The 10,988-nt window shown below is 41.5% G+C and overlaps 1 non-coding gene across 1 annotated transcript; it reads right to left on the reverse strand.

The window, feature by feature from the left end:
• Window positions 1-6,677: 6,677 nt before the first annotated feature.
• On the reverse strand, window positions 6,678-6,808 carry LOC115063046. The gene has a single exon (XR_003842928.1). It is a non-coding gene; the product is annotated as a small nucleolar RNA SNORA17 (small nucleolar RNA).
• Between the last annotated feature and the right edge of the window lie 4,180 nt (window positions 6,809-10,988).

Below are 10,988 nucleotides of genomic sequence, written 5' to 3' on the forward strand. Positions count from 1 at the left end.
AGAGAGAGAGAGAGAGAGAGAGAGACAGAGAGAGACAGAGACAGAGACAGAGACTGAGAAACAGAGAGAAACACAGAAATTGAGAGAGAGACATAGATTGGTGATAGATAGATAGATAGATAGATAGATAGATAGATAGATAGATAGATAGATAGATAGACAGACAGACAGACAGATAGATAGATAGATAGAAGCAAAATGCTGAGGTTCCTGGTAGGATACACTTCTATTCCAGCCCTTGGAAGACAGTGGCAGGCAAATCACTGTAAGTTCAAGATCTGCATGGACATATCAAGTTCTAGTTCAGTGTGACCATGTAATGAGATCTTGTTTCAAAAGGAAGAACCCATGTCACCAAAAGAACAGAAACCTGTGCTCTGCAGAAGCCACAGCGCTTGTTACCCAGACATTCTTATTTATTTAATGTGGCTATGCTCAGATATGGACAGGCTCCTGTAGAGATTCCTTCTACATTGTTCCTATAGATAGTGACTCATGGGCCTGATGCTGCTATGTTCAGATATGGACAGGCTCCTGTAGAGATTCCTTCTACATTGTTCCTATAGTTAGTGACTCATGGGCCTGAAAAAAAATGCAATGGATAAGTTAACTAACTTGCTAATAACCATATTTATAAGAAGGCAAAGTAAAATGGTTAAATGGCTTCAACATACCAAAGTAGAAGCTATTGAGTTACTCAGGAGTTAGTTAGCTGTGACCATGGCTCTAATACATTGAAGACTTGACCATCTCTGTTATCACTGAGTACTTCTGTGAATGATCCTGGAAGACTCAACCCTCTCTCACATTGTTGGGCACCTCTCTGAATGCCCCTGAAATCATGAAATTTTATGAGAAATTTAGCAAGAAATCTTCCTAAAGTTGGTTTTTGTGGATGTAAGAATTAATTTAATACTAACTAACCTGTAAATGTAGAACAAAATTGTACATTGCAAAATTGCAAAGATGTGTTTATACATGAACTGGATTAAAGAAATTACAATAAATTTAATTGCTGCCTCATTCTATCTTTAACTATTTTATTTTATTTATTTATTTTTTTAGATTTATTTTATTTATTATATGTAAGTACACTGTAGCTGTCTTCAGACACTCCAGAAGAGGGCACCAGATCTTGCTACGGATGGTTGTGAGCCACCATGTGGTTGCTGGGACTTGAACTCAGGACCTTCGGAAGAGCAGTTGGGTGCTCTTACCTGCTGAGCCATCTCACCAGCCCTTTAACTATTTTAAAAACATAATTTTCACATGTTGGACATACTTAAGCACTATTGTTTTAAATGATCACATGGTCAGAAATGAATTCCTTGTTGTCACAGATGATAGAAGTGATATAGAAACACAAAATAGTTTACAAAAGTAAATTGATTACATTTCTATTTGGCTTTCAAATGAGGTTTGATGGCTATTCTTGGTTGTCAACTGACTACAACTGGAATCAGGTAAAATCCAAATGACTAAACACACCTGTAAAGGGTTTTTGTTTTGAAATTAAATTTTTTGAAGTGAGAAGATCCACTTCTAATCCACATCCTTGAGGTGGGAAGATCCACCTTTAGTATGGGCCATACTTTCTGTAGGTAGCCTATATAAAGGATATGGAATAAGGAAGCTCTCTCTCTCTCTCTCTCTCTCTCTCTCTCTCTCTCTCTCTCTCTCTCTCTGCCTTCTTGACATTAGAGCCTAGTTCTTTATGATGAAAGACAACCAATATCTATCTATCTATCTATCTATCTATCTATCTATCTATCTATCTATCTATCTATCTATCTATCTATCTATCTATCTATCTATCTATCTATCTCCAGATGATACATGCAGATTTGTATACTGAACAACTATTAAATTCTCGAACCTTCTGTTTGTAGGCAGCCATTGTTGGACTAACTGGATCACATCCTCTAAGCCATTATTATAAAACCCCTTTAGCTATATATTCATTTTACAAATTCTGTTTTATTTTCAAAGAATCTTGACTGATATATAAGGTAAAAATTAAGGTTTTTCCATGCCATGACAATACAGCTAATATTTAAAGAACACATAGGGAAAAATACATGCTCACTAAGATAGATATTTTCCTTGACACAACCTGCAAAGAAGGAAGTTTAAAACCCTTTTTACAACAAGAACAGACTGCCTTGAGAAGTTAAGCACCCTGCCCACAGTTGCAAGAAGACAGATGTGGAAAAAGCTAGAGAGAATTACGTATCTGTCTGAAAAAAAACAGGAACCTTCTAACCAGTTAGTCTGCTGCTCTGGATATATTCAGCCAGCTCAGCCAATCACTTCTTGATTTATGTTTACATTGTATGAACTGGTGGCTTAATTAAATGTTCTGGATCACAGAATTATATTATTTTGGATTGACAGAGTTTTAATTAGAAAATGATAAAAGACTTAATTCAATTTTTAAGGTTGTTTTCCCATTAAAAATATTTTGGGTGCTGGAAGTGTAGTTCCAGACACCAAGCTTCAGGGAGCTGGCCATCCCTCCCACAATTGCACTGAGGTCACAGTCACGCAATGCCATGCCTGCCCTTTAGTGTGTGTGTGTGTGTGTGTGTGTGTGTGTGTGTGTGTGTGTATTCAGAACATAGGTATTTATGAAGGTATCAGTTTACCAACTGAGCTATCTCCCTAGCCCCTGAAAATCTTGCTTAAGGACAAAAAATACTCAGTTCAATAGCAGTCAATGAACAGCTCCCTTCCGGACACTGGCAAAGGGGAGAACAGTGGAAAATCGAATGTTCTGTTTTGATAATCTAACTTCATTTCCCGAGGAGATGATGTTTCCAGCTTCTTTGACCTTAAAGTTCATCTAATTTGGAGTTTCATTGTAATATACAAACATGGTAGGTATATCTATCTTGCCTAGACTCTGGCAGACAATACTAGTAGATCACAGCACCCACAGAGACCAGATATGGTCTGGAACCTACTTTAGCACATTGTAGGATAGAGTATCTATCCTTTACCCAGTGACTAAAGGAAAACTCAGCGTGAGCTGAACTTCTCTGTAGGTTTATAGCACTTGAGGGGCTCGACTGGGGAGTCGGGCCCACTCTGCTTCTGGGCAGCATTTATCATGGTGACTGTTTTGAACTACTCTAAAGAGTCAGGTTTAACATATTCTTTATAATGTTTCATTTAGTGTTGTGGCCTAAAGGAGGGAAGGTTCTTGGGAGAGAGTTATTGTTTCACCTTTTCATAGTTACCTGTTGGAAACTGGATAGTGTAAATGATAATGATAATACAAGTTTAGATTGCTGGAGTGATATCTTAGTTTTCTGTTATTAAGCTGCTCGTATTAAGGATCTCCCCCCTCCTTTGAACAACACATCATTTTTATATGACAGACACATGATTTTAGAATCATTATCTTGGGATACACTAATTACAGCCTTGGCCCCTTCACACACTTCCATGGGATAAAGAGGGCAGGCATCTTGAGACAAACCTTTTGGCAAACCTCAGATAACAACTCAACTGGGGTTCCCTTGCTTATGAGCAGAAATGAACCTGTGGATTACCATTAAATAGCACTAAATGTTCTCAGCGGGGCAGAGGCATTACCAACAGAATGCACCAGTGTTTTCTTTACAGCTCTGTGAAGGATCATAAAATATAAATTTAAATAAGACACTGTGGCTTTGACTTTAAGCATTCATATGTGAAATATTGATTTAGTCTGCTCTTAACTGGATGTGTAAGGTGAGTACAATTGAATATGTCTGTCAAGTTCACTGATGGGCAATGCACAATTAGAGGTTCCAGTAGAAGCATGATCAGGACTCTGCATTATATTGTAAGGATCTGGGGTACACAAGGCTCACTTATGTTCAATTGGTCAGAGGATAGATGGCCTTAATTAGAAAGAATATTGAACTATTTGTTCATATATACACCTGAATGCTATATGCATTTGCTTTATTGTAAACCCAAAGTGATGAAAACATTCCTTGGGATTTACCACATAGTGTCTTTCCTAATTTCTTTTGTTAGAAATCTTTCTTGTCTGTGCTACTCTTATTTTCTGTTAACCACAAACATGTGGCCTTTGTGGGCACTGCTGGCTGCTCAGTGCCAAGGTCCCTGCCCAATCTATATTAGAACTCAGGAAATATTTGTTGACTAAATTTGGGTGTTGAAGTTGGGGAAATGTTGCTCTTGTGTTAGGACTTCTCTCCTTATTAATTTGCTTTAAATCCTAGATTGTTAAAAAAAAAATCAGTGAATTCAATGGTCTGATCTACACAAGAGATCAACTTGAGGTCAGCTAAGCCAGCCCACTTCATTCTGGTGGTCCATAGAAAAACCACTAAAGAGAAGCCACTGTTTATAGGTGATTCCTGGGTGTCCACTGTTAAAGCTTACTTGACTGAGCACACACATCAAGCCTCCCCATAGCCATCAAGTTGTTCTTCTGAATGCTAATTGTCAGAGTGGCTGGAGCATACACACCCTGGTGACAACCCACTCTACCGTCTCCACAGGGACATTCTTGACGGTGAAGGTCTCAAGAGCTTTATCAATAACCAACTTGGTTATTTATCAATAACCAATGTCGGACGGTGTAATGTGGACAAGGTGAGCCAAAGGTGGCACTGTTACAAATCCTGTGCCCTTCTGATCATGCCAGGTTAAAAATACAGTGCTAAGCAATTGGTAAGCATGTAAATTAAAAAATATATATATTTAAAAGATTCTTTTTAAATTTATTTCAAATATTTCATTGTTTCATTGTGAATTTAATATCATGAACCCTCATCCCTCAAATCTCTGCCTCCTCTCATGCTCACTCTCCACCCTTGCAACTTCCCACGCAACAGAAAAAAAAACCCTGTCATTGTGAAAGCTGTAGTGTGTCACAGTGTGTCCCACAGTATACCCTTTTGTCTACACTTCTTTGCTTGCAAATACTTATTGCAGCAAGTTGTCAGTCCGTTATGAGGCCTCTGGCTTCTGCTACTCTATCCATTCCTGAAACCTTACTGGGACTTCTCATGGCTAGCCTGTTTTTGTCCTGTGTCATAAGAGATCTTGTAGTTTTGCATCTGTTAGGACTGGCCCCTTCATGTGCTCCAACAAATTCATAGATGGGGTAGATGTTGGGGTGGGCCAGTTCAATGGCTCTGGGCCTGGGCGGTAGCTTAGCTGGTCAGTCCCCTGCTTCTCCTGCTCTGACACCCTCAGAGGAGGCTCACCAGTAAATCCTGAAAGCAGGGCCAGCTCTATCTCACTGCCCAGGCAAGGTTCAGTGCCTGTTCTCCTGATTTTTGCAGTTGTGTAGGGACATGGCCCACTCTCCCACTCTCAAAACCCCATGGCCAGTTCTCCTGTCTGCCATAGATGACAAGGAACAAGGGAGGGGAGGAAGACATCTCTCCCTCATCTGCATCTCTGCCCAGTAGACAAGAGGCAGGGTTGGCTCTCTAGTGTTCATAACCCCATAGGGCCATCTTTGCTCCCTGGGAGTGGGGAGGGCAAGAGTGACGGGAAACTCTCTCTTCCCCCATGACCTCACTGCACAGCAGATAAGAGGCACAGCTGGCTCTCCCATGCTCACACCCTTAGGGCCAACTTACCTATAACCTCCACATGCAGGGCCAGCTCTCCAGAGTGCTGCAGGTGGTGAGGGGCAGAGCCAATTCTACTGCTCTCATGACCCCAGGGTCAGTTATCCTGCCTCCTACTGGGGGTGAAGAGGAATGGAGGAGCAGAGTACCTCTGTCTTATTGGAGATGAGTGGGCCTGCTTTTCCTCTAGTATCACTGGGGCTGGCTCACCTGAAACTCCTACAACATTCAGGGCCACCCTCCTGAGTACTGCAGTTGAATGGAGGTTTGGAGGGTTAGCTCTCTCTGGCTCTCATGCCTTCAGGGCCAGCTCTCCCATCATACCCAGGTGAGGGGTAGGACCAGTTCTACGTAGCCCTCAGATCTCAACAAGTCCCTTCACAGCAGCTTCAATCAGGGATGTCCAACTGATTTTTGGAGATAACAATCCCCTGCTAATGCAGAGTCATAGACTCAGACATGGCCTCTGATGCCATAGCAACACAGGCCAGGACCATACTATGGTCCCACGAGGCATCACCAAGGCATACTCAGATCAGGTTGTTCCTCACTACCCTGTAGACTCCAGTTCTGCCTCTCTTCGTTGAGCCCCCCCACATAGAAGGATAGTTTCTCTTTCTCTTCCATTTCTTTACCACTTACTTGCTCCTCTTAGAGATGTCTTTGGTCATTTCAGGAGCGGCATTAGAAGTGCTATGCTCCATTCCTGCATTTTGGCACCAAATAGGGGTCATCTTGGTCATGGTCTGTTCCCTAGACCTGTACGGTGCTGAACGGGTGATCCTCTCAGGATAGCTCTGTCTGCATCTCATGGTGGTGTCAGTCTAGTGGTTCTTCTGTGCTGGCTGCTTACCCTGCCCACCCGAGTGGTCCTTTGTAAGACTCCTCGGTTTTGGCCTCACTCCTGCTGGGGGCACAATCCCAGGCGGGATTCTTCTATTCTTTAGCTTGTTCCCTGTCCTGGGAGCCCATCTGGGCCTGTCTAGCAGCAGACTGGTGGCTGTCTTAGGCTAGCTCCTTTTGGGAACACCCTGGTGCTGGACTGATAGTTGTTTTAGGCTCAGTTTTTTTTCAACGAATTTTCGGCTATTAATTATTCAAATGTTCATGGGCAGAAACACTGAACATAGACATAGTCTCTCTCCCCTCTTCATCCTACTGATACACATGTGACACAGCAGCCACACCTCCAGTACCTCTGGGACAGGTAAAAACATTCTTTACAGTATTTGTTAGGTTAATATTTCTAAAGAGCTAAAGATTTCTTAAATTAAAAATCAAAACAAATAATAGATACACAAAGACAAAAACAAAAACTAAAAAACTCAAATAATAACAACAAACCATATCAGCATCTTACTAAGATATCAGCGGATAAAGCAAATAGCACATACACAGGTGTTCCTGTTAGCTATTTGTGTAATATTTCTAGGATGGATTAGTCAAAATCTTCAAGTGTAGAATGGCTAAATTGTGATGAAATTATATACAGAAATGAAAAAGAAGAAACCAATGCTTCGTGTATTAGCATGGATGAGTTTCAAAGGTACAATTTAAATGGATTCTCTTGTGTGATTCCACGTTCATGAAGACCATCAACAGATGAAGCTAATACACATGTTAGGGATTAAAGTGACAGCTGCCTTGGGGCAGGAAAGCCTGGGATTAAGACAGGATAAAGGTAGTGAATGTCCCACACCTGACGTGGGCAGCTGCTGATGGGTCTGACTGTATTTAAGACTCCCATCAGGCTGCATGTTTAAGGTTTATCAGACTAGAGCTGGGTGTTAGCACTGTGCAAGCATGAGGACCTGAGTTATAATCCCTAGAGCCCATGGGGAAAAAAATAACTGCTTATCTGAAACAGTGAGCTTTGGGCTCTTAAAGAAATAAGGCAAATAACAAGAGGACAGTGATGCCCTTTTCTGGTTTGTGTATGTGAATACATAGATTTGACGCTGCCATGAACAAACAGGTATTCATTACATACACACCACACACACACACACACACACACACACACACACACACACACACCCAAAATTCAGAGATTGGCTTTAGAAAGTAGTTTTGGTGAAGATTTCTTGCTTAGCATGTATGGGACCCTAAATCGAATCTCCTGTACTAAGAAAAAAAAAATGTTAACTATAGAGAAGGTGCATATTAATAAGGAGAAACAAGCCAGATGTAGTTAGAGGTATTTTCTGGACAAGCCTGTTGATCCAACTTTGATTCCTGCAACCCACTTATTAGAGCACAGAATGAAGGTCCTTCTGCACACAGATCTTCAGAGAATCCAGTGTAGTGTAAAGCACTCATATTTAGCCAAGGTCACCTGATATGGCAATGAGGAATGAAACCTCATTGGTTTTGGTTGTGGGGACCATAGCAAGACTGCAGCTGTGACAATTTTACTGAGAGAAGTCAGACATTTTACACCTTTATCTGAAATAGAATATGATAGCAATTTCCAGGATCAATACAGTCATAGTTGCCAGTATGCAAGGATGGTTGTAAGTTATACAGGGTACACATAGATTAATGTCTAAGACCAATAGTCCTGTGGAGCTTCCATGCTTCCTTGACGTCTGAGGGAGCATACAGAGAAATGTAAAGTGGTCTGAATGGTTCACTACCTGAGGGAAGGCATGGGTCTTTCAGGAGCTGGAAGGCACATTGTGCCCCAGGAGCCATGGACTCTAACCTGAAAAACCTATGATGCATGCCTTTCAAGGCAGCTAGGCCAGGTCGTCTCCATGATTTTCTGCACCCTGGATTTTTCTTTCAAAGATATATAACATTTTTTTCCAGGAAGCTGGGAATTGGAAATAATTATTAGGCTGGTGGTCTGGATTATCTGTTGGTCCAGGCTATATCAAACTTCTACACTCAAGGCCAGAGGTAGCCAGTAATCTAAATGACCCTTACAACCAGGGACTCCCCGAAGCTCCCCACAGCCAGGACCAGAAATGGCTAATAGCCCAAATGACCTCTATGCTATCTATATGACCAAGGCCACATCAGTTCCTTCTCTAAGTGCTTAAGCTAGTATAGGTAGCCTATCTTCAGAATCCAACTTCTTGGCAGAAATGACATATTCTCTGGGTTGAGTTTTGATATAATTATGTTTCCTCATGCACAAGGGAATGTGTTACACAAGGAAATTTTTTTTTTACCCTAAACTATACTGTGTTTAAATTTGTTGGGAATAAACTGCCTGCCATCAGACTCTTTAGAAATCTTTATCCCAGTTGATGAAGTCAATTTGAACCAAGTTTTCCTTCTCATCTCTTCATAGCTTGCTTCCCTTACTGGATACCTAGGGGTCTCCTCACCTTGTAAATAAAGGAACCAGTGTCACAAAGTTGATCTCTCTCTCTCTCTCTCTCTCTCTCACACACACACACACACACACACACACACACACACACACACGCGGAGGCGCTGTGGCAGGTGCGTGCCCACCTCCCTCTCTCTCATTCCCTCTCTTTCTTTCTGAATAAAAAAAAAAACATCTTTTTAGAAAGAAAAAGAAAAGGAAGCTGATAAGATTTACTGATTCAGTAAAGGTTTGCTGGCGCTGAGTTGAATGTCGGAGTTATAACAATGAACAGGATCTCAAAAACGTTATAGGCAGGAGAAGCATGTCTCATCAGGCTCTTTTGGGGGACATCATTAATGCTCTCTTGAATTCTCAAAATTGTTCTCTTCTCTGAAAACTATGTATGTAACAAATTACTCTCAAAGCTTAATTAAAGCAATTTAAACATTACTCATGTTATTTTGTCAGGAATTCATGTGAGGCTCAGCTGAGCAAAGTTTCTATTTCTATTCGTCTTGGGAGATAGAGTCACCAGATGAACTAGTTTGTGAAGGGCTGAGGGATGCTCAACTCAATTCTGCTGTATTGATGGAGATGGCAGAAGGCTGGGTTCAGCTATGAAAGTGGCTCTGGGTTCATACAAAAGCCCTCTCTATAACAAGGGTCTGTTGTGTATGACTGTCCCCTGAGCCAGGAAACCACCATCTTGATTTCAGCTGTGCTTGTTTTGCAAAAAGTCATCCCAGTTAGGTTGTTTAATGGTTTATACCTAACATGAAATTATAGCATAGGGCATGGGGTTCTTTCCTGAGTATCCAACCACTCCTTACTTCCCGCCAAGGATGTTCTCTCTCTCTCTCTCTCTCTCTCTCTCTCTCTCTCTCTCTCTCTCTTGTCTGAGTTCGAGGCCAGCTACAAAGTGAGTTCCAGGACAGCCAAGGCTACACAGAGAAACCCTGTAAAAAAAAAAAAAAAAAAAAAAAAAAGACCCTCTACTTGATTTCCACTCCTGTCTTCCTCTCTCTCTCTCTCCTTCCCAGCCATAGGCCCTAGCCNTGTGTGTGTGTGTGTGTGTGTGTGTGTGTGTGTAAAGGAGGGAGGGAAGGAGGGAGAGAGTGGGAGAGACTAGGACCATGAACTCCATCTGTTTGACTACAGGGAAGCCCTAATTACAGTTTTTATGAGGGAGGGTCCAGTTGAGGAGGGTTACCCTCCTCCTTGTAAATAACTCCTCCCATAAGCTTTGTCAAGAAGCTGAATAAATTGATTAATTCCCCAGAGTGACCTTTGGTGATTAATTCCCCAGAGTGACCTTTGGTGGAAGCACACCTCAATTTGTCATTGGGACCTCAGGAGGAGGGGTAGATATTGCTTTGAGTCTGCCCCAGGAAAGGAATTTCAGCAACAAGATTTTGGGGTAATCATACTTTGAACATATCCCTAGACAGGTGGAAAATACCTGAACTTTTACGATGTAGCTTTGAAAGCCACATCCTGTCTTTCTGCTGTAGTCAGTTGAAACAGACTTAAACCTACTAGCCTGCTCATATTCAAGAAGAGGGACATACACCTCCTCTCCCAGAGGCAAGTCTGACAAAGAATTTGAAGCCATGTTTAAGAAACCACTATGCTCTACTTGCTGGAGAGCTTTTAGTAAGTCTATACTCTTGATATCTTCTGTCTCCTTTTCTTTTCACTCCTTGGCATTTCAAGCTAATACCCAATTGATTCTCTGTTCTCATGTTCATTATGTCTTACCAGTGTTGATTAATGCCTACCTGTTTACGATCCCTCTTTTAAACATTTTCTAAAGTATCTCTTTTTGTTAGCTAATAAAGCCCAAAGTCCTTTGTCTGCCATTCAAAGGTCTTTATCCCCTGACTCCAACTTATCTTTCCCAACATATCTTCTAGAGCATCTTTAGTCACATGCTGCTCTATGAGGTTCAGGAAACGAACCACCTAAGGCTGAAAAAGCTGAAACTTAACAAGATTCACAAGGCTCCTCCCCAAAGTTACAGAACAATAGAAGAAAAGAAGAGAGAGAGAGAGGGAGAGGGAGAGGAG

This window comes from Mus pahari, chromosome 22, assembly GCF_900095145.1.
Source record: "Mus pahari chromosome 22, PAHARI_EIJ_v1.1, whole genome shotgun sequence".
Lineage (NCBI taxonomy): Eukaryota > Metazoa > Chordata > Mammalia > Rodentia > Muridae > Mus > Mus pahari.